The sequence below is a fragment of the Thamnophis sirtalis genome, unplaced genomic scaffold, assembly GCF_051295495.1.
Source record: "Thamnophis sirtalis isolate CommonGarterSnake01/CBP01778 unplaced genomic scaffold, rThaSir2_p1.2 scaffold_15, whole genome shotgun sequence".
NCBI classification, from domain to species: Eukaryota; Metazoa; Chordata; class Lepidosauria; order Squamata; family Natricidae; genus Thamnophis; species Thamnophis sirtalis.
The window spans coordinates 17679817-17703322 of record NW_028261395.1 but is presented as its reverse complement, the minus strand read 5'-3'; the positions used below and the strand labels follow the sequence as shown (position 1 = coordinate 17703322).

The 23506-nt window shown below is 45.7% G+C and overlaps 1 protein-coding gene across 1 annotated transcript in view; it reads left to right on the top strand.

Moving 5' to 3' along the window:
- Positions 1-677: 677 nt before the first annotated feature.
- TSPAN14 (tetraspanin 14) overlaps positions 678-23506 on the top strand; it is an 87948-nt gene continuing 65119 nt past the window's right edge. Inside the window, exon 1 of the mRNA XM_087702353.1 lies at positions 678-877. The gene's annotated coding sequence lies outside the window, so the exon portion shown is untranslated. The remainder of the gene's footprint in view (positions 878-23506) is intronic.

The window sequence follows — 23506 nt, the reverse complement described above, 5'->3', positions numbered from 1 at the left end:
TGTTGATTTCTCAGTAGCTGTGAAATCGAGGGATCTTGGTACCCATGGCATTAACTACAGTTGAAAGAAACAGTCTGGTCCAGTGGCTGAGGCATGGAAGCCAGCTGGGTGATTTTGGGCCAATCACCAGGAGATGGCAGAGTTCTCCTTAGACATGAAAGCCACTGGGTAGTCACTCCCTCTCAACCCGACTCAACTCACAGGGTGGTTGTAGGGAAAATAAGCTGAACAAAGAGCACTAGATGTATTATGTTCCAGTAGGGGGCTGGACTAGAAGATCTCAAAGGTCCCTTTCTCTTCCCTTCCTGTCTCCTTCCCCTACCCTATCCTATTCTAACAAAAACATTCTAAAAATATTTATTTTCTATTTCTTGCCAGCCCATCTAAAGAGAGGGAAGGGTTGCCCCCACCTCCCACTTACAGACTAGCAAAGAGGTTGGCCTTTCCTGGTGGCCTCCTCTCCAAGCCCTCCTTGGCCCAACTTCCCCGCAGCCCACAACGCTTCCCGTTTTGGGGGTGGGGGCATCCCAATGCGACAGCCGCGATGTTCCCGGACGGAACGATTCCTGGGTTTGTCTTTGCGAGCTCCGAAGCGAGCACTCCTCCGCGGCGGAGGCAGGCAGGCAAGCAGGCGGGGCGGGCGCTGGGGCGGCTCGGCCATCGGGCGTGGCCAAAGCGGTCCCCGAGAGGCTTGTTTGCTCGGCCAGCAGGGCGGAGGCGGCGGGGCGGACCCCCGTTTCCCGGCGGCTTTCGTGCTCTCCCCCTGACCCGGCGAGGAAGAGGAGCCGATGGGACCCCGTTGGCGCCGGCCACAAGCTTGAAAAAGCCGAGCCAACTTGGCGCAAAGTTCCCCAGTTCCTCCCAGGCTACTCCAGCGGTAAGGCGGGGGTCTTTCTGCCCTCTTTCTGATGGGGTGGGGGTCCTTCCTTCCTCTGTAAACCCTTCGCTTTAAGGCCGAACCCGCCTCTTCGGGGTTGGGTGGGGGAGAGGTTTCCTTTGTTCCTCCCAATGGCGCGATGGAGGGGGTGGGTGGGTGGGGGTCCCTGGCCTTGTTCTCCACCCCCACCCTCCCTTCCAAGCCGTGACTTCGAGGCCCAGGTGGCTCCGCCCGTCGCCCGCAGGAAACGATCCGCTCTTCTGAAGGGCGGCGGCGGTTCGGAATACACCTGGAAGCTGCCGTTTGGGACCTGGGAACCGCGCTTCGTTTCGGGCTCGTTTCGAACGGCGGTTCGGGTTTGGGAGGGCCGGTTCCGAATGGTTGCGGGCTGTGGCTTCTCTCGCTCTTCGTTCCGCTCCCCGCCCTCCTTTACCTTCAACAAACCTGAAACTTCCTCTTCCTGGATGCTGCTGGTTGAATCTCTTTGTTGAATGTGGGGCTTTGTTGAATGTGGGGAAACGGAATCCTGCTCCCCCCACCCCCTTCAAAGGTTTTCCCATTTCCTGAGTTTCGTCGAAACTTTGACCTGCCCGGTCTTGACTCTTCAGTCACCCGTTGGGATTCCCAAGCAATTTTTGGAGAAGAGTTGGGCTCCTTGTCCTGGCAAAGATCTAGATAGAAGGGATCAGGTCAAGGGTGCCTTCTGGCTTCTTCCTTTGTCTTTTCCTCTGAAATCCATGAGGATCTCTGCTCCCTTAAACAGCCCTTCTCCCCCAAGAGTAATTGTGAGATTTGGGCTGGGCTGAGCCAGGAGCCTCACTGGTAGGGAATTCTGGAACTGGAGTAAATAACTCAAACAAAAAGCCATTTTTTTTTGTTCAGGTCCCAATCAGTTATACGTATTAATTCCAAAAATCCACTCAATATTTCCATTGCAGTCGCATGAGTAAGTTTAGTAGGAGTGGGGGGAACAGAATGATTTCTCAGCTTGCACCCCTTAATAGTGGAAAAACTTTAAGGTACCATGGGTCCTCTGCAGAAGTGGAATGATTACATTTAAGCTGAATTTGATTTGGTTCTGCCACTGATTGACAGGGAGGGAAACCCCAGAGGGGTAGGCAGCCTTTTATTGGGTCCCGGTGGTGGAAAGGTTTGTGCTGGCAGTCCTCAACTTACAACTGCAGTTGGTAAGCGACCCAGTTGTTAAATGAGCTTTGCTTCATCTTACGGCCTTTCTTGCTTCAGTTGTTAAGTGACTATGCAACTGTTCAGTTAATCACGCCGTTGTTAAGTGAATCTGGCTTCCCCCCCCCCAGACTTTGCTTGCCAGAAGGTTGCAAGAGGAGATCACATGAAATGCCCCCACCCAATACACTAGATTAATCATAAATATGAATCAGTTGCTGAGCATTTGAATTTTAATGACGTGATCGTGGGGCAGCTGCAGCTATCAAAAGTGTGAAAAATGGTCATAAGTCATTTTCTTTCTAGTGCCTTTGTAACATTGGTCACTAAATGAACTGTTGTAAGTTTAGGAATCCCTGTATTTTGCAATACAACTTACAATGGTCAGGGTGGAAAGACCTACAATTTGAAGTTCAGCTGCCTTTTGTTGAAATCAGTGCAATTAGAATTATTACAACTTCAGGTCACTTGGGTTGAGATCCCTTAATCCAACTTTTCTGGGTGGCTGAATTAGCTTGGATGGGATCCTATCAGCTAAAGTATTGTGTAGATGCTGCTTGAGGGTTTTCCCCCCTCACACCCTGGATAAAGGGGTTTTGTGAACATATGTTAAACATATGAACATATGTTTAATGGACTGATTGCCATCTGTCAGAAATGGTGTAGAGTCTCCTGCTTGGGCAGAGGTGGGGTTGGACTGGATGACCTACAATGTCCCTTCCAACTCTGTTCTGTAAAAAAAAGAAGCGGCATGGACAGCCACTTTGTCTGAAATGGTATAGGGCCTCCTGCTTGAGCAGGGGGTTGGACTAGATCAAGGAGTCACCAGCTTTCGGACCTCAGGGACTACTGAATTCATAATTTTAAACCCAGCAGATCACCAATATGGATTTTTTAAAAAGATAAATAGTATTTAGTGCAATATAAAAGTGCAAATAATTTTTCCGTTGACCACCAGAATTTTCTTGCGGACCATTGGTGGTCCATGGACCACCAGTTGGTGACCGCTGGACTAGATGACCTACAAGGTCCCTTCCAACTCTGTTAAATAACATATGGAATAATGCTCCCCTTGAGTTGGTTTAAAAGCACCTTGAATTTATCTTGAGGTTTGGGACTGATTATGCAGCCTTGGCACCACAAGATTTTGCATCTCCTTGTCGATACAAAGAGGTCTCATGTACCACAGTGTTCTTCCAAATGTGGAAACGTTGAGACGTGTGTACTTCAACATCCAGATTTGGCTAGGGAATTCCTGGAGTTGAAGTCTGTACATCTCAAACTTGCCAACTTTGAAACAAATATTGATGTAGGGCCCTAATAACGCTTCTAGATAATCATAATCTTTGTTGTGGGCATTGTTGGAGAAGAAACAGCCTTTCACAGCTCTGAGTATCATCTTGTTTATACAGGAGTTTGTGAAATAATAGCAGTATTGTCCGGCATAGAGGAGAATTGGAATTTTGCGTTGTGCTAGGTTAGGAGGACGCAGATCAGGGTTCTGTAAGAGATCGATCAGGGGGTTGATATAGAAGTTAAAAAGGGAGGGATATACAGGATATCATAACTAAAGAAATTCTTGAGCCGAGCTTAACTCCAGGAAATTTCATGGGCTGCCATTACCTACCTCTTGAGAATACTATTGAACTGATTTGCTGTGATTTTTAAAAAAGGATTTCTTCCCCCAACTTTCCAGGTTAACCATGGATCAGAGCTCTGTTGATGGTCTTCCATCAATGCACAAACTAGGCCTGGGACTTTGCTTGGTTTTCCAGCCCAGAGGACTTTGAACAGGTGCCGCCACCTGCAAAGACTTTGAAAGTTGGGATAACACATCAAGATATTACCTAAGTTCTTTTTGTGGCGTTTTTTTATGGTGCGAAGAGACATCGAATAGTCTAGGACAGTGGGTCTCACCCTTCCTAATGCCGCGACCCTTTAATACAGTTCCTCATGTTGTGGTGACCCCCAACCATAAAATTATTTTATATTTTCCATATTTTTTTGAAAATAGGCGACCCCTGTGAAAGGGTAGTTCGACCCCCAAAGGAGTCACGACCCACAGGTTGAGAACCTCTGATCTACGTTGTCGAGTGATTTGAGTACGCCGGAAAACAGGAATGGGAAATTTATTTTCAGCTGAGCCCCTGATACCAAATGTGTTAAATCTAGGTTGTCTGAATTCTCTGACCATTCTCGTGGTTGGTTGTTGAGTCCAAATTCAAACTGCTCAAAAAAAGTGGTTCAACCCTATCTAACGTTGACCACTTCAGACTTCACCCACCAATAGCAGGTTTGAAGATGTTCCCATGTTTACAATGAGAACCCAACATACAGAAAGATAATTATTGTTTGATGTGCTAATTTTGTGCAGGTGTACAGGGGCTCTGCAATTTGCACGCTGTTGCTAAGGCGGGCTTGGCTTGATAACATGAAGTTTCAATGAAGAGATTTGAAAGTTTGTCTCCATCAACATTTTTAAAGGCAGAGTGAGCGCATTTATGGCTGGAGCTAACCTTTTAATGCATAATTCAGCTCTTTTTTCCTCTTTTCCTGAGATAAATATAGGTTTCATTTCGTGGCATTGTAAAGCCTTGATTCATTTTTTTCCCCAGGCTAATTTTCCCCAAAGGCATCTCTTTTACAGCAGCCTGCTTTGCTAGTTTTCTCAGTAACTCTTAAAATAAATGCAGGGGGAGGGTGTGCTTAGTTCATATCTCAAAATCTGCCAGAAGGCAGCCTCCTTCCTTGATTCTAGTTTCACTTTCTGCTCCATTGTTTGGCCTCCAGGTTTGCCTCTAAAACCCTTCTTCCACGCCATGCAATTTCCCTTAGTAGAGTTAGCAAGAAGGTGACAATTCATTTGGGGGAAATTTCCTGATGATTTGCCCCATTCAGGTGCTAACTGGCTTCTTGGATCAACCTTGGTTGACTTTGATTAGGTGGCATCAAATCATAGCTGATAGCAATAGCACTTAGACTTATATATCGCTTCACAGTGCTTCTACAGCCTTCTCTAAGCGATATACAGAGTCAGCATCTTGCCCCCAACAATCTTGGCCCTCATTTTACCCACCTCGGAAGGATGGAAGGCCGAGTCAACCTTGAGACTGGTGGTATTTGAACTGCCAAATTGCAGGCAGCCAACAGTCAGCAGAAGTACCTGCAGTACTGCACTCTAACCACTGCGCCACCATGAAGATAGATTTTCTCCATGAAGATCCATTCCTAATGTGGTGTTTCAGATCTTCTAAAGGTTGCACCCATCACCATCATAGCGGACAACATGGATCTTGCTGTTGGTTGTCTTCTCCTCCTGTTTCCTCCCACCTTTTCCAAGCAGAACTTTCTTCAGAGAACTGGGTCTTCGCATTGGGTGTCCAAAGTAGGATAATTAGAGTCTGGTCGATCATTAATGCCTTGAGTGAAAACTCTGGCTTGGTTTGTTCAATGACCTATTTCCTTGTTTTCTTGACTGTCCAAGATATAGGAAGTCCTCAGTTTACAATAGCTCATTTAGCGAACATTTGAAGTTGCAACATCACTGGAAAAAAAGGTGACTTATGAGCATTGCAAACATCCTCATGGTCATGTGATCAAAATTCAGAAACTTGGCAAGTGACTCACACTTAGGAAGGTAGCAGTGCAGTTGTTTCAGTTTCTGAGAGGAGAGGCTGGTTGTTACTCCTTTTAGATTTCATTTTGTTTTATTAATCAAGACTGAAAGCTACAAGAAGGGTTGTCCTCAGAAGCATCTTCTAGAGCGCCAGTTTGCTCTCGTCTAGTTGTAAACTCACCAGGCTACAAAGTGGGAGACAGTGAGTTCTAGTCCCAGGTTAGGCATGAAAGCCAGCTGGGTGACTTTGGGCCAGTCATTCTCTCTCAGCCCTCCACACAGGGTGGTTGTTATGGGGAAAATAGGAGGAGGAAGTCATGTTCACCACCTTGTGTCATTTGTCAAAATAATAAAAAAACGGGATCCCAATAAATACAATTGAATCCATCGATTAGACAGGCAAGAACCAGCTTAAACTGAAATGTGTCTAATATACTTTTGCAAGTTTGTCACAGGATTTCTAACTTTGGCAGGGAACAATCGTTTTATTGGCGTCTGCTCATAAAAAAGTCAAATCCACCCAGGATTCTTTCAGAGATATTCCGATAGCTCGAGTATGAGTGATCCACTTGGTTAATTGGTTTGAAAGTGATGGAGAAAGAACGGTGTGCATTGAAATTTCTGCCCCCTCTTCATATATAATCACTTTTGTTTCTAGTTGGAAACAGTTTCTGGACTTTGGAATTGAGGTGGAAAAAAATTGAAACTTTGGGATTTTGCCAATTAGATAGGTTTATTGTTATAGAAATGGCTAGCATACATTATTATACAAAAGTAAGAAATAGCTAGTATGTATTATGATGCAAAAGTGAGTGGTTAGTATATATTATTATGCAAAATGTTGAGGTTTTGTGTTATCTTATTCTACTGAGCCCAAAGGAGTTGGAAGTTAATGCTTCCCTCCTGAATCCCTTCTACCCAGGGGTGGGTTTCAACCAGTTCACGGCGGTCCCTGCGAACCGGTTGGTCGTCGAACCCGGAAGTAAGTAACTTCCGGGAACGGCGAAGGGCCGACCCGCCCGCCCGCGCTCCTTACCCGGTTTTGACGAGTTCTGCGCTTCCACGCATACGCAGGATGCATACAGCGCCTGCGCGATCCTCCAGGAGCAGTTGGAGCCTCGCACAGATGCTAGTACGCATGCGTGCACCGCACGCGTGCACGAGGACACCGCCAGCCCCGTTCCAACCGAACCGGTTGGAAAGGGGCGAGAAACCCACCCCTGATTCTACCCTACATTTTTCTCTCTTCCACTTCCCTTATTTTACCCTAATTTTTTTCTTTGCATTTTTGTATTTTATACTTAGAGCTTGATAAATGAATAAAAACACATTTCAAATAAAAAAAATGCAGTCAAAAAACAACCCAAACAGTACTGGAGAAGGAAATTGATAGGAAATAATGTAGTTAGCTATGAAATTTTGACAAGAATATAACCAAAGGATGATGAATTTCATGGGATAAGCCTGGCCATTCCTGCCTCTAAAGAGTTACCGTATTTTTCGGAGTATAAGACACACCAAGATTTTGAAGAGGTAAATTAAAAAAAAAAGTTTTTGCACTCTGCAGACCTCCCAAACCCTCTGCACATCTCATTTTTTTTGTGAAAAAAGGGGCATATAGAGAGTTTGAGAGGCTTGTAAAGTGCTCCTGGAGGCTGGGGGGGGGGGGGCAAAAATGAGCAAAAAAACGCCATTGTTTCATGAAAATGCCCCTGTTTTTTGCCAAAAAAGGGCATGCATAGCCTTTAGGAAGATTGTAGAGTGCTCTTGGGAACTGGGGGGGGGGGGAAGTGAGGAAAAAGTGGCCTGTTTTTTGCTTGTGTTTGTCCTCCCCAGCCCCCAGGAGCACTTTGCAGGCCTTCTAAACTTCTGCACATCCATTTTTGTGAAGGGAGCGGGGTTTCGGAAGGCAAAAATGCTGTATTCAATGCATTAGACACACCCAGATTTTCTCCCTCTTCTTTGGGGGAAAAAGGTGCGTCTTATGTCTGAAAAATACGGTAGTTCTCGCCTTATCAGTGAATAATGATTGATGTTTTGGGGAGTATATTTAAGTGACTCATCTGTCTTTGGGGGTTAAGCTTGACAATAGGCTGGAAGGGATTGAGATCCCATATATGCTATCATTGGCTTGTCTTAATTTGAGGCCTCATTATGGACTGGGATTACCTCAAATCCTAGTCCATAATTTGCTATGGTAGTTAAAGGAATCATCATGATTATTAAGTGAATCCTATTTCCCCTCCTACTTTGTTTCTTGCAAGCCCCCTGGTAGTGTGTGTGTGTGTGTGTGAGAGAGAGAGAGAGACAAAGGGGATCATGTGACTTCTGGAAGTTGCAACGGTTGTAAATGCTTGCCAAAATTTTGATCCTCCCACCGTGAAGATGCTGGGACAGTTGTAAGCACGAGGACCGGAAATATTCCCCCCCCCCCCAGCACCATCATAACTTTGGTCATTAAAGAATGGTGGTAAGACAAGGATGGCTTGCAAACCATGCATCAGCTGTATTATGGCTAAGAGAACACTGAGTGAGTCTTTATTGCTTTGTTAGCAGCCTTTGGCATTTCTCCCCTGGATTTCCTAATTTGGGACAGGTGCTGAAATAAGGATTTGAGCATCCAGAGAAATTTCCTGTACTATGTTACTTTTATTTCAGCTTCAAGAGAATAGCTCCACGGAGAGCAATGTGTAAGAGCTCTCTTATTCTTATCATTGAAGGAAAACGTAGGTGCTTACATGCTTTTGAGTTGGGCTTCAATTGAGTCTTTCCTAAAGGTAATCCAAAGAACAGGTTATCCCCATCTTTTCTAAAAAGACTGCTGGTGGTAGGCTACGCTTTAGGCCAGGGGTGTCCAACCTTGGCAAGTTTAAGATTTGTGGACTTCAACTCCCAGAATTACCCATGCAGTGTGTTGAAGTCCACACTGGTCTTAAAGTTGCCAAGGTTGGACATCCCTGCTCTAGGTGAAAAGGACAGGTTGATTCCATCAAATTTGGCCTTGTCTCCCTTCCTATAGGTCCCCAATGCAGTAGATCTAAGGTTCATGGAAGGAAATTCTGCAAGAAACTTTCAACTGAACTTCTGAAGGAAACTTCTGAAAGTGCTCGCTATTATTTGCATGATCTATACTGGGTCTTTGGCTATGGAGATTCTCCATCATCCAGGTCATGGTTATCCCAAAGGTGCTTTTTCCAAAAGGCAACTGCACTTGCTTGGTTTTGTTCTCTGAAAACATTTCACTTCTCATTCAAGAAGCTTCTGGTTCTGAACTGAAGAAGCTTCTTAGATGGGAAGTGAAATGTTTTCAAAGAAACCCCCCCGAAAGGAACCCCAGTTGCCTTTTGGAAACTCATCCCCCCCATCTTTGGGATATATGGGTTCTTTCCCAACCTGTTCTACTGTAGAAGTATTGTGAGCTGTTGTCAAAATGTTTAGCTGTGTTGCTTAAGGAAGATGAATCAGCAGAAGGGTGGGAAAGCCTTATCTCTGTTTCAGCCCTTCCCTGCAGCTTCACTGCTCAGATAGGACTAGCATTGGGAGAATGTCAGTTGACTTGGCTGATCTCCAAAAGCCAAAAGCAAGGCTGAAAAAAGTTGTTGGATACCACAAAAATACAAGACCAAAAGCTGGTTGGAAAGACAAGATGACATCCCAGAAGAAGTCAATGGCACAGGATTTATGCAGTGCTACCAGGACAAATTACATTGATGTGCCCATGCAGTCCAGCTTCATTTGAAAGACCCTTTGTCTTGATTTTTTGAATTTTGCCCACAAGGATCTAAAACTGTTATGCTTCCCAGACTGGTCAAACTCTTTTCTTTGGAATTATGGTGGAATCAACATCTAAGTAGATCCTCACACTTTTGGGCTTTCTCTAGTCTGGCCAGTGGTTGTATTCTCAGTGTCTTAGCAGCTGCAGAACTGCATTTTAATATCACTGTATGTATTTTTATGCAAAGAAAGTCCTTTGTGGTCCAGCTCTAATTTGAAGATAAATTCCTTAAATCAGGAGCACTGTCTCAGAGACTCAGAGACATTGAAAGGGAAAGTCAGCAAGAACCCATCTGTGTACTTAACATAAGGTTTTGAGAGGAACCTTCACAAGGTAGGGTTCATTTTATAACTTCTTCCTCACACCTTCAATTTTGTGAGTATTAAATGGGAGTGGCATGGTATGATCAACAGAATAACAGAATTGGAAGAGATCTTGGAAGGGGTTGGACTAGAAGACCTCCAAACCTCTTCCAACTTGGTTATTCTGTCTTCTAATCCAACCCTCTGCTCAACCAGGAGACCATATACCATTTCAGACAAATGGTTGCCCAATCTCTTCTTTAAAACCTCAAGTGTTGGAGCACCCACAACTTCTAGAGATAAGTCTTCCACTGATTAATTGTTCTCACTGTAAGGAAATTTCTTCTTGGGTCTAGGTTGCTTCTCTCCTTGATTAGTTTCCTTCCACTGCTTCTTGTCCTGCCTTCAGATGCTTTGGAGAATAGATTGTCCCCCTCCTCATTGCGTCAGCCCCTTAAGTATTGGAACACTGCTATTGTGTCACCCCTAATTCTTCTTTTCTTTAGACTAGACATGCCCAATTCCTGATTAACTTCAGTTGACCTTAATTTTCCCTTATAACAATCACTCAAAACCATAGGTTTAACCAGGTTTTATTTATAGCTTTATTCTGTCAAATTTATATAGTTTTGGATTAAAATCCAAATGGGAAATACCAGACACCTTTTGCCATTCTGTTTCAGTCCATAAAAACTTTGTGTTTTGCCTGTGAATGTTTTTTTTGTATCTTTTGCAAATGATAGCATTGTTGCTGGCTTTACTAAAAATAATACACTTGCAAACTGTTTTTTGGGAAACACAGTGAAAGGTTATAATTTGGAGGCTCCATTAAAAAAAAATCCTGCTGAACTGGATAACAGATCAGGAGAGGGATGAACACTTATGTCAAGTTCACCCTGGCTCAAAGTTATAACTGCACTGACAAAACGTACACATTTCCATATTTTTGAGAAGAGCAAGAAAGATGAATAGGAGGCTGGAGGCTAAGACATGAACAATTGCAAGAACTGGGTTTGACCTGTCTAGTGAAAAGAAGGACTAGGGGAGACATGATGGCAGTCTTCCAATATCTCAGGGGCTGCCACAAAGGAGAAGAGGTCAACATATTCTCCAAAGCACCTGAAGGCAGGACAAGAAGCAACGGATGGAAACTAACCAAAGAGAGAAGCAACCTGGAGTTAAGGATAAACTTCCTAACAGTGAAAACAATTAACCAGTTGAACAGCTTGCTACCAGAAGTTGTGGGTGCTCCATCACTGGAGATTTTTAAGAAGAGCCTGGACAGTCATTTGTCCAGAATAGCGTAGGTTCTCCTGCTTGAGCAAGGACTAGAAAACCTCCAAGGTCCCTTCCAACCCTATTCTATATTTTATGAGTTGAATCAGGTTGCTGGCATGCATATTTGTTACATATCAGTCAGAGAATACATGGAATGCTTGGATAACTATTTGTCTGAAATGGGATAGGGTTTCCTGCCTGAGCAGGGGGTTGGACTGGAAGACCTCCAAGGTCCCTTCCAATTCTGTATTCCTGTTAAATCATAATTAGAATGAAGTAGGCTTTGTAAACTTGTAAAACTTTGTAAACTCATGTTTTAGTGAACGTATTAATGCTAGCCAGTATTTGTAGTCAATGCAAGACACGGTTGCAACACTAAGCGAGTCTAAGGATTGCATGTATGCCTGGTTTTGCACATGGGTGCAATTCCTGTAAGAGGAGTACAGTACGTTTCAATCAGATCATCATTTCTAACTAGTCACGATGATCTCATTGAAATATACTTTACTCCCCTTACTGGAATTAATTCATTGTTTGGATTAGTAGATAAGATTGCCACATTTTGGATAGAGAAACCTGGGCTACTTTTCCTCTTTATATATTTCCACTTCTTCCCTAGTTATCGTTGAATGTCAGTTTCAAATAAACTTGCAGAATATTGGAACCTAAAATAAAAATAATAATAATACCACTCTGCAAGTCTGACATTTCTCTGCAAAAAAATGTTCTACATTGCTCTTGGACTAAAGAAGAGAAAGGTTTAGGTTTTTTTTATAGGTTTTATTGACATTTGTAGGCCGCCCTTTTCCCTGAGGGGACTCAGGGCGGCTCACAGAAAACCAAGGGAGGGGGAATACAACATTAAGACGACAACATATAATAAAATCGACACCATACATTCAATATTCGGGCGGGGTAGCGGTCCTTATCCCCAGGCCTGACGGGCGAGCCAGTTCTTCAAGGCTATGCGGAAGGCTTGGACGGTGGAGAGGGTACGAATCTCCACGGGGAGCTCGTTCCAAAGGGTCGGGGCGACTGCTGAAAAGGCCCTCCTCCTTGTAGTTGCCAGCCGACACTGGCTGGCCGATGGAATGCGGAGGAGGCCCAGTCTATGCGATCTTATAGGTCGTAGGGAGGTAATCGGCAGAAGGCGGTCTCTCAAGTATCCAGATCCACTGCCATGTAGGGCTTTATGGGTGAGTAAAAGCACCTTGAAGCGCATCCGGAGATCGACAGGTAGCCAGCGCAGCTCGCGGAGGATAGGTGTTATGCGGGTGAATCGGGGTGCACCCGCAATCACTCGCGCGGCCGCGTTCTGCACTAACTGAAGTCGCCGGATGCTCCTCAAGGGCAGCCCCATGTAGAGCACATTGCAGTATTCCAGCCTAGAGATCACAAGGGCCCGAGTGACTGTTGTGAGTGCCTCCCGGTTCAGGTAGGGTCGCAACTGGCGCACCAGGCGTACCTGGGCGAATGCCCCCCTGGTCACAGCCGCTAAATGGTGGTCGAATGACAGCTGTGGATCCAGGAGGACTCCCAGATTGCGAACCCTCTCTGAGGGGTGTAAAATTTGACCCCCCAGCCTGAGTGTTGGAATGTTGGCCAAATCTTTGGGAGGGAAACACAACAGCCACTCGGTCTTTTCTGGGTTGAGCACAAGCTTGTTAATTCTCATCCAGTCCATAACGGCCTCAAGACCCCGGCCCATCACGTCAACCGCTTCATTGATTTGGCACGGGGCGGACAGATACAATTGAGTATCGTCCGCATATTGATGGTATCTAATCCCGTGCCTGCGGATGATCTCTCCCAGCGGTTTCATGTAGATGTTGAATAGTAGGGGGGATAAGACCGAACCCTGCGGCACCCCATAATTTAGGGGCCTTGGGGACGATCTCTGCCCTCCCACTAACACCGACTGCGACCTGTCCGAGAGGTAGGAGGAGAACCACCGTAACACGGTGCCTCCCACTCCCACCTCCCGCAGTCGTCGCAGAAGGATACCATGGTCGATGGTATCGAAAGCCGCTGAGAGGTCAAGGAGGACCAGGATGGAGGGATGTCCTTCATCTCTGGCTCTCCAAAGATCATCCATCAATGCGACCAAAGCGGTTTCTGTGCTGTAACCAGGTCTGAAGCCAGACTGGAAGGGGTCTAGGTAGTTTGCTTCCTCCAAGGACCGTTGGAGCTGAAAGGCCACCACCTTCTCAACAACCTTCCCCAGAAAGGGGAGGTTGGAGACCGGGCGATAGCTGTTAAGAACAGCTGGATCCAAGGATGGTTTCTTCAGGAGGGGTCTCACCACCGCCTCTTTCAATGAGGCGGGGAAGTTCCCCTCCCGAAGGGAGGCGGTCACAACCGCCTGGATCCAGCCTCGTGTCACCTCACTGCAGTTAGCAACCAGCCATGAGGGACACGGATCCAGAACACAGGTGGAGGAACTTACAGCTCTCATGGCCTTGTCCACATCCCCGGGGATAACGTCCTGAAACTCAACCCAGAGCTGTTCTACTTGGTCCCCCTGTGCCTCGGCTGGAACTGCGGGTGTGGAGTCCAAGTCCGACCGAAACCGAGCAATTTTGTCCGCTAAGAATTGGGCATATTCTTCAGCTCTGCCCTGCAGGGGTTCCCCCGTCTCCCTTTTGTTTAATAGGGAGCGGGTTATCCTGAACAGGGCGGCTGGCCGGGACTCAGCGGATGCAACCAGGGAGGCTATGTGTGATCTTTTAGCTGCCCTAAGTGCCCTAGTATATTCCCTGGTGCAGGTGGTTACCATTGCTCGGTTCGATTCGGACTTATCGGACCTCCAACAGTGCTCTAGGCATCTCCTCCGGCGCTTCATTTCCCGGAGCTCCTCGGTGAACCAAGGAGGCCTCCGGGATCCGCCGCCTCGGAGGGGCCGCAGTGGCGCAATCCGGTCGAGGGCCTCTGACGCTGCCGAGTGCCACGCAGCAGCCAGAGTCTCCACCGGACTGTGGGCGAGAGTGTCAGGAATAACCCCAAGCTCTGTCTGGAACCTTGATGGCTCCATAAGACGCCTGGGGCGGAACCACCTGGTCGGTTCCTCCTCCCTACAGTGGGGGTTTGGCCTCCGGAAGTCGAGCCTCAGCAGGCAATGGTCTGACCACGACAGGGTCACGACAGGTTGATCTATATGAGATAAATAGAATTGTCACATGATCCCCTTCTCGGACTCTCTGACAAACAAAGTCTATCAAGAAGCCAGATTCACTTAACAACCAGGTGATTAACTTAACAACTGCAGGGATTCACTTAACCAGTGTGGCAAGGAAGGCTGTGAAATGGGACAAAATTGACTTAACAGTTGTGTTGCTTAGCAACAGAAATTTTGGGCTCAATGGTGGTTGTACAAGCTGTTCCATTGGTTGATTGTCCTCACTGTTAGGAAGGTTTCTTGTCCTAAATTAAGTTGACCCCTTCTTCTTTGGGGCAGCTCCTCAGATATTGAAATAGTGCTACCATGACACTGCTAGTCCTTCTTTGAACTAGAGTAGGCCATGGGCTTCCACCTTTAGTTGTCACTTGAAGTCTCAAGTGTGACCCCTAAAATCCTTGCTGTGCCTCCTAGATTTCCAAATCATTCTAACCAACTTGAAATGCTTGATCGGATGGAGCGATAGTGGGGAGAAATGATTAAGTAATGAGATTTGCAATTCCTGATGTGATATTCAAAACAAAGTGGTGTTCTCAGACTGGGGGAGGGGGAAAGAGTAACAAAAACTCTGATATACTGCATGAATTTACATGTTTAAGTTACTTTGGGAGGCTAGACTAGTGAGGACTTAGAACAGCTCATAGTTTATCATGGCAACATTCATGCAAAGTTTTCTTTGATGTGAGTTGACCCAACCCATGGATTAGTATTATTCAGAAAATAGCCATACAGTATACTTTTGCCAAGTAACCTCTTAAAGTGGATAGACTATAGCTTCTTTTTAAACTGAAGATGTTTTAACCATTTTTTTCCAAATAGAGCTGGAAGGGACCTTGGAGGTCTTCTACTCCAACCCTCTGCTTGAGCAAGAGACCCTATACTCTATACAAGTTGGCTGTCCAATCTCTTCTTAAAAACTTCCCGTGATGGAGCAACCACAACTTCTGAAGGCAATTTGTCCCACTGGTTAATTGTCCTCACTGTTAGGACATTTCTCCTTAATTTTAGGTTGCTTCTCTCCTTGATTAGTTTCCATCCATGGTTTCTTGTCCTGCCTTCAGGTGCTTAGGAGAATAGGTTGTCCCCCTCTTCTTTGGGGCAGCCCCTCAAATACTGGAAGACTTATCATGTCACTCCTATTCTTTTTCTTTAAACTAGCCATACCCAATTCCTGCAATGGTTCTTATTATCTTTTAGTCTCCAGGCCTTTGATCATCTTAGTTGCTCTTTTCCAAAATCTCAAAAAAAAATTTTTTTGTAATGTGGTGACCAAAACAGGATGCAGTGTTCCAGGTGTGGCCTTACTAAGGTTTTATAAAGCTGTACTAAAGCTTCCTGTGATTTTGATTCTATGCCTATGATTGTGCAACCAAGGACTGTATTAGCTTTTTTGGCTGCTGCTGTACATGGCTGGCTCATGTTTAAGGGATCCTTCACTAGGACTCCAAGGTCTCTTCATCTTTACTGTTCACTATGATCACAACATGCCCACTGCTCTTTCAAGGGGAGGGGTTAATTGCATGAAATGGGGAGGGAACCGGATGTTCACCTTCTTTCTTGTGTGTTTCTTTAAGGAGGAAGTGGAGGAAATGAGGGTGTGAGTAGACATACAGGCCTATTAAAACTTTTACAGTGAAGACATACAAGAATAGCAACCACAAAAATTGAATTATTTTGCGACTCCAGAGATTCCCACCCCCAAGTGCTTCCAACTGTTGGTAAATTCAGTGTAAATTCCCGATTCCTTCCGGTTCGTGGATGCATTATGGTCTTGTATAACAGAGAAGGATTTATTAAAAATACAGAAGGCCATAACAAGAGATATTTGGGGATCAGGTTTGTGTTGCCCGAAGTCATTATCTTGGCAAGTTGCAATGAACTGAGCACCCTTTTGCTCAGAGGCTGAAAAAGACGATGTGGTTTTAAGGTGGTGGAGACACAAAACCACAGTGCGTTCTTTAAAGCAGGCTCAACTCAGCTAATATTTAAAAGGAAAACAACAGCGCAGAAAGAAGAGCCCAGACCTTCCGTATAAAAAGCACTCATTTACATCTTTGTCGTGTCTGCATTCCTTACATTTTAAACCGATAAACCAGTCATCCCAAAGATATATTTCCAAAAGGCAACTGGACTTTCTTGGGTTCCCCCCCCCTCCTTGAAAACATTTCATTTCTCATTCGAGAAGCTACTTCTTTACTTCTGAAGAAGCCTCTTGGACAAGAAGCAAAACATTTTCAAAGAAAAATACAAGAAAAGTCCAGTTGCCTTTGGGGAAAACACCATTGGGACAGCCATGACCTCTTTTGGATGATGGAGAATCTGGTTCCACCACAAAACCGCGGAGTACAAAATTGCGCTCGACGAAAGCGCGCATTTGACGTCATCACAGCGCGACGAAAACATCGCGCTGTGATCGAAAAATGTAAAAATAAAGCGAAAACCTTGCCCTAACCCCCCCAAACCTAAACCTAACCCTAAACCTAACCCTTAACCTAACCCTAAATCTAACCCTAAACCTAACCGTTAACGTAACGCTAAACCTAATGCTAACCCTTAACCTAACACTAAACGTAACCCTAACGCTCTAAACCTAACCCTAACCCTTAACCTAACCCTAACCCTAACCCTAACCCTTACCTCTATGTGAATCGGCTTGCTTTAATTTTATTTCAATTTTTAATTTTTTTCGTCGCGCTGTGATGACGTCACATGCGCGCTTTCGTCGAGCGCGATTTTGTCCTCCGCGGTTTTGACGGGTCACGGGAGAATCTCTGTAGAACAATAGACCAGTGTTTCTTAACCTTGCCCTCCTTGTAGATGGGTGGACTTCAATTCCTAATGGGCTAGCTGGGGAATTCTAGAAATTGAAGCCCACCCATCTTCAAGTAGGCCAAGGTTTGTGCTAAGTCCTCACAGTTGCCTATCAAAGCCAGCTGGCCTGGAAGCTGCGCTGGTTGGCTAAGATATACTAGCCTCTGGACGGGAGCATTCCTGGGCGGGAGCATCCCTATTGGTTGCCCCATCTGATAGCTACTATACAAAGAGCTGTCAGCCAGGGAATTGTTGTTGCCAGTTTCTGGAGTTGCCTTACTGTTAGCTATTCTGTTGCTCAATAAATGGTTGTTGTTCCACAACCTGATTTCCTCAGATTCTACCTGCCTGGTTCTCCCGACAGAGCACTGGTGACGAAGGTAGGATTGATCTGAGGAAACTGCCTGAGCAAAGCCACCGATCAAGAGCTGAACGCTAACTCTGACAGACTGTCACACTAAGGCAATTTCCTCAATACAGTCCATCCTTGTCAGGATGGCTGCTATGCCCACTTTCACAGCATGTAGTCTGTCTAAATGCATATTTAGAGTGGTTTGAGTGCTTTTTAGAATCCAATGATTTCATGGAGCTGTCAAGCGGATGCAAGCAAGGCTACTTCTTGAGTTCCTGTGGCCAAGAAATGTTCGTCACAGCCCGAGCCTTAACTGCTCCTCAACCCGTGCATACCATGCCATTAGAGACCCTCTTAGAACAACTCAAGAACTACTATGCCCTGGCTCCCTCATGCATCGTCAGGCAGCATGTGTTCTGGCAGCGAACCCAGAGAGAAGGGGAGACCATAAATCAATACATGGCCTCCCTCTGGACAGCTGCTCTCTACTGTGAGTTCTGTGATTTGGACGAGATCCTGCTGGACCAACTAGTTTGTAGGGTTAGAAACATGAGGCTCCAACGCCGCCTGCTAGCCTGCATGGAATTCAACTTGCAGTCCACCATGGATGAAGCCCAAGCCTCCGAGATGTCTGATAAGTCTATGGTGGAAATCCAAAGGTTCCATCCAACAACAACGCATCCCAGCAAACCTCTATGGTGCATCAAGATGAGCTTGACCAGTACGAGACGTCCAAGGAGGAAGATGACATTAGTCACCTCAGAACAGCCCCTGGCAAGCGATGGACTCCCGCCAAAAGAATGCCCCAGGCTGGGTTCCTGTGTCAGGAACCATCCCTGGGTGACTTGCGTGTTCAAATCAGCAATTTTCCAGAGGTGCAGCAAAAAAGGACATTTGGCCAAAGTCTGCCGAGCTACTCTACTGGCCACTGACCCTCCAACTGACCAGCCCAGCAGTAGAAGACCTAATAAGAAGATGATGAGGCCATGAGATGACTGTTTTGCCATCAACCGTGACATCAGCCACCTTGACTTGGCAGTCAGCAGTGCCACAATGAACACAAGCAGCAATATAATCTAGCTCACCATTCAGATTGAGGGTGCTCCATGCAAGATGGAAGTGGACACTGGCTCATCTAAATCCATTGTCTCTTGGAACACCCTCAAGCATCTGCTGCCATCCATCTCCAAGAAACGCCTCTACCACTGCGGGGTAAAGCTGAGAGACTACCAGGAAAATCCAATTTCTATTGAAAGAAGTGGCTCCCTTCATGTTGAATGTTCCAGTTTCAAAGGCCATCTACCCCTAATCATCGTGAGCAACGCCCTGCCTAGCCTATTAGGGTTAGATTGGTTCAGAACCCTAGGTCTCTCAATTACTGGCATCCATGCTACTACCACAGATGACTTTGACAGCTGACAGGGAGTTCACAGACATCTTTGAGGAATCATTGGGTAAATATAAGGGGACCGGTATTTCTTTTAATTTGGACCCCCAGGTTGCACCCATATGCTTAAAGCCCCAGCGGGTGCCCTTCACACTTCGTGCTAAGATGGAGGAGGAGCTGGATAAATTAATTGCCCAAGGCATTCTCAAGCTGGTCGACCATTCTAAATGGGAGACCCCCATAGTAATCCCCATTAAGGCTGATGGGTCTATTAGGATATGTGCTGACTACAAGTGCTCAATTAATAAAGCCTTGCAGTCCAACCCATATCCTGTCCCAGTAGTGCAGCACCTTCTCCACTCCCTGGGACAAAGCAACATCTTTGCAAAACTAGATCTGGTGCAGGCCTATCAGCAGCTCCCTGTTGATGATGTGACCGCCTCCAGTTTGGAGTGAGCGTGGCCCCTGGGATATTTCAGAGCCTCATGGAGTGGTTGCTCCAAGGGCTCCCAGGTATGGTGCCATATTTTGATGATGTTCTGATATCTGCCTGCTGTCAATCAGTACTCATTGAAAGACTAAGGACAGTCCTGGCCCACTTCAAGAAAGCAGGGCTAAAGTTAAAACGCTGCAAGTGCAGAATTAGGGTTCCTAAGGTGGAGTTCCTAGGCTACCTAATTGATTCGAAGGGGTTTCATCCAACCTCTTCTAAGGTAGAGACCATCAAGAAAGCTCCAACTCCTGCCAATAAAGCAAAGTTACAGGCATTTCTGGGGCTATTGAATTTTTACGCCGTCTTTCTGTTACACAAAGCTTCAGTGGCTGAGCCTCTCCACAGACTATTAGATAGCTCAGAAACCTGGAAGTGGTTAAAATGCAAAGCTGAGGATTTTGTGGCTGTGAAAGACCTTCTTACGTCCACAGCTGTACTTGTCCAATATAGTGATAAGGTGCCTTTGGTTTTGGTGTGGGACACCTCGCCCTATAGAATTAGGCTCCCTAATGGGGCATAGGCCCCTACTGCCTATTTTTCAAGAACTCTCTCTATGGCTAAGAGAAATTACAGCCAGATAAGGAGGCACTTGCAGCGGTAGCAGGAATCAAAAGATTCCATGACTACATCTGTGGGTGTTCCTTTGAGCTTGTCACGGACCACAAGTCACATTTAGGTCTCCTATCAGGCGACTGAAAAACCCCCCAGATACTGCCCCCTCGCATGTCAAGGTGGACAGTATTTCTAGCTGCCTACAGCTACCACCTGGTCTATCACCCAGACAAGGATTTGGGACACGCAGACGCCCTTAGCCATTGCCACTCCCAAGCACTGTCCATGATCCAGCCCCCATCTCAACGGTCCTCCTAATAGATGACCTCGAGGTTCTCCTTTTGTTGGCCGACATTGCTCAGCACTCAAGCAAAGGCCGAATAATCGCACAAGTTTTGGACTGGGTGCGCAGGGGGTGGCCACAAGTATAGGTACCTGTGGAGTTCCTGCCATACCGCAGGAGACAGCAGGAACTTTCAGTACTGAAAGACTGCCTGCTATGGGGAAGCAGAGTGGTGGTGCTCCCAGAACTCCGCAAGGAAGTCCTCAAATGACTACACCAAGGCCTTCCTGGCATGGTCAGGATGAAGACCCTCAGTTGGAGTTACGTTTGGTGGCCCAATTTAGTCCTGGCCATTACTGAGTGGGTAGCCGAATGCCATCCTTGCCAGCTATTCAGGCCATTGCCACTAGCGGCACCTCTCAGGGTCTGGGAAATACCCTGGGCCCTATGGTCACAAATGCACATGGATTTCGCAGGCCCCTTCCATTGGCAGACCTTCCTGATCATGGTGGATGCCTATTCAAAGTGGGTAGATCTGGCACTTGTGGCGTCCACCACCTCTGAGGCCATGATCTGGGTCTTGCAAAGTTTGTTCACCACCCATGGGTTGCCAGACACCCTAGTATCAGATAATGGGCCCCAGTTGACTTCCACCATATTCCAATTGTTCCTCACAATCCACCATGCCTTAATAGCCTCCTTTCATCCAGCCAGTAATGGCCAAGCCAAACACACTATCCTTTCAATCAAAGAAGCATTAGGGACAATGGGACCCAGGAACTGGCCTGAAAAAATAGCCACCTTCCTTCTGGTCCAACATTCAACTCCCTGCCTGCTTCCTAATAGAAGCCCCACCAAAATGTTGATGGGACAACAGCTCCAGACCACCCTGGACCATTTGCATCCCAGCTATGCACAGAAAAACCTCAGGACTTTGGTAGCCACACAAGAAACACCCCAGCACAATGAAACACCTGACGATGCCTACTGGCACAACCCCGATCCTCCTGTAGATACCCCAAGGCTGACTCCTGAATCATTCTTGTCGTAGGACTTACCTTTTGAAATGGGCCTGCCTATGGGGGTGGAGCCTCCAGTTGAAGTTGCTGCACAGTCTCCAGCCACTCTGGAGGATGAACCAGAATGTCCTCTTCCTTCGACCTCCGCCCCAGGACTGAGCCGCTCAGGGTGGAGTCGCCAACGGCCCGCCTACTTACAGGACTATGCATGCGCCATCCAGGAGGGAAGGAGTGCTAAGTCCTTGCAGTTACAATGCCTGTCAAAGCCAGCTGGCCTGGAGGCTGCTCTGATTGGTTAAGATGCGCTAGCCGGGAGATTGCAGCATTCCTATTAGTTGCCCCGTCTGACAGTTACTATATAAAGAGCTGTCAGCCATGGAATTGTTGCCGATTTCTGGAGTTGCCTTACTGTTAGCTATTCTGTTGCTCTATAAATGGTGGTTGTTCCACAACCTGGTTTGCCTCAGTTTCTACCCGCCTGGTTCTCCCGACAGAGCAGTTTGATTGAGCGTTTTCGTGAAAATTTTACTCAGGCTGGGAACTTAGGTGGCTTCCACTGATCGTGAAAAGCTGTGCTGCATCTGAAACCCTGACAGAAGAACCCAGAAGAAGAGAGCGATAAACCACTTTTATATTATTGACTAGAAAAATATGCAGATGGTCTGTGATGTTTCCCAAGGCTGACCTTGATTTGCTAAAAAGCTTAGAGCCTGTGAAAAAATTACAGGAACTCAAGGCCCCAAATCTCTGTTTATGTTTAAAGGCTCTTTAAAAAAAATATCTCCAAAGGCCTTCTTACTTAGAGGGCTTCTGATATGGAGATGCAAAATAGGAATTTTGTATTCCTTGGATCACTGTGTTTTCAAAAGCTTGATGGATGGGGAGGGGGTGGTCTGTCTCTTTTTGGAAATCTGTTTTCCAAAGATGTTCTAACCATCCCAGAAATTTGTGTCCACAATGTTTGTTATGTGTTTGTTATGAACCATATTTGGATTTGGAAGCTGCAGTTCTGAAAGTGTCCAAATGACTTTCAAGGGAGAAACAGGACTGCCTTAAAAGAGACTGTTTTATTTTGCTTGTAACTCTTTTCTAGCCCTTCATTGTAGAGCTGTTATTAGGAGAAACACAATGAAAAAGGCAGAACTGCAAATCTTCAGCTTTATGCCTCCCAAGCCTTCCATGCATGCAACCTTGTTTAAAATATCTCTTTAAATCTGGACATGGATGCAAGCTCTCTCCAGCTGAATCTTATATTTCTCTAGGAAGATTTTGGAATATTGTCTCTGGCTTCCAGACCCTCCCTTACTTCCTTTTTAAGATTGGTCCCAAATGTTTCCCACTGAGAATTCTTCTTAGTTAAACTGGGAATAGTGTCTCAGTGAGTAATTTTTTAGTTTAAAAAAACAGTACTTCTAAAACCTTTTTAAAACATGCTTCTCTTTTTATCAGCTTTTTCTCTTCTGACAACCTTTGCAGAATGACTTCAGTTGAATCTTTTGACACAACTGTACATCTGACTTTCCAGATCTAGCTGTCTTCCTTGCTCAACTTCTCCATTGCAAAATATTTTCTTTTTTCAAAGAGAAGGAAACAGGAACAACAGGCTGGGTTTGGTCTTGATAGTAGCAGTTTCCATAATGTTTTATGTCTTTGCTCTTCAGAGTAGAAGAGAGTAGAAGAGAATGCAGAATAGAGTAGAGTAGAAAAGAAGGGATTAGGAACAGAACAGAACAGAATAGAATAACAGAGTTGGAAGGGACCTTGGAGGTCTTCTAGTCCAACCCCCTGCTCAGGTAGGAAACCCTATACCATTTTAGACAAAGAGCTATTCAATCTCTTCTTAAAAACTTCCAGTGTTGGAGCATTCACAACTTCTGGTGGCAAGCTGTTCTACCGGTTAATTGTTCTGGCAGAAAATTTCTCCTTAGTTCTAAGTTGCTTCTCTCCTTGATTGGTTTCCACCCCTTGCTTCTTGTCATGCCGTCTGGTGTTTGACTCCCTCTTCTTTATGGCAACCCCAGAGCCCCAATTATCAAATTTACAATGCTGGTGAAATGTGTTACTATTAAGGATCTCTGCAGATTTTCTCTAAGAAACAGGAGCAGGTAATGGTATCTTACATATCTCCATCAATTGTACATTCTGCAAGTATAATGGGTGCCTAAAAAGAGCCGAAATGGATAATTTATTAAGAGAGGAAATTAATGAACTACCCTTAATTTGGTTTAAATTCCCAACTTTTAATGTTCCTAATTGGTGTACTTGCCAATGGCTTGAACAACTGAATTTCACACAGTCTCTAAACTGCTCAGAATGATTTAACTATTTGTGTTTGAAAAACCCTCTGCATGAGCCACATCCATATATAATTACTTGGGAGGATTGCTAATTACATTTATTT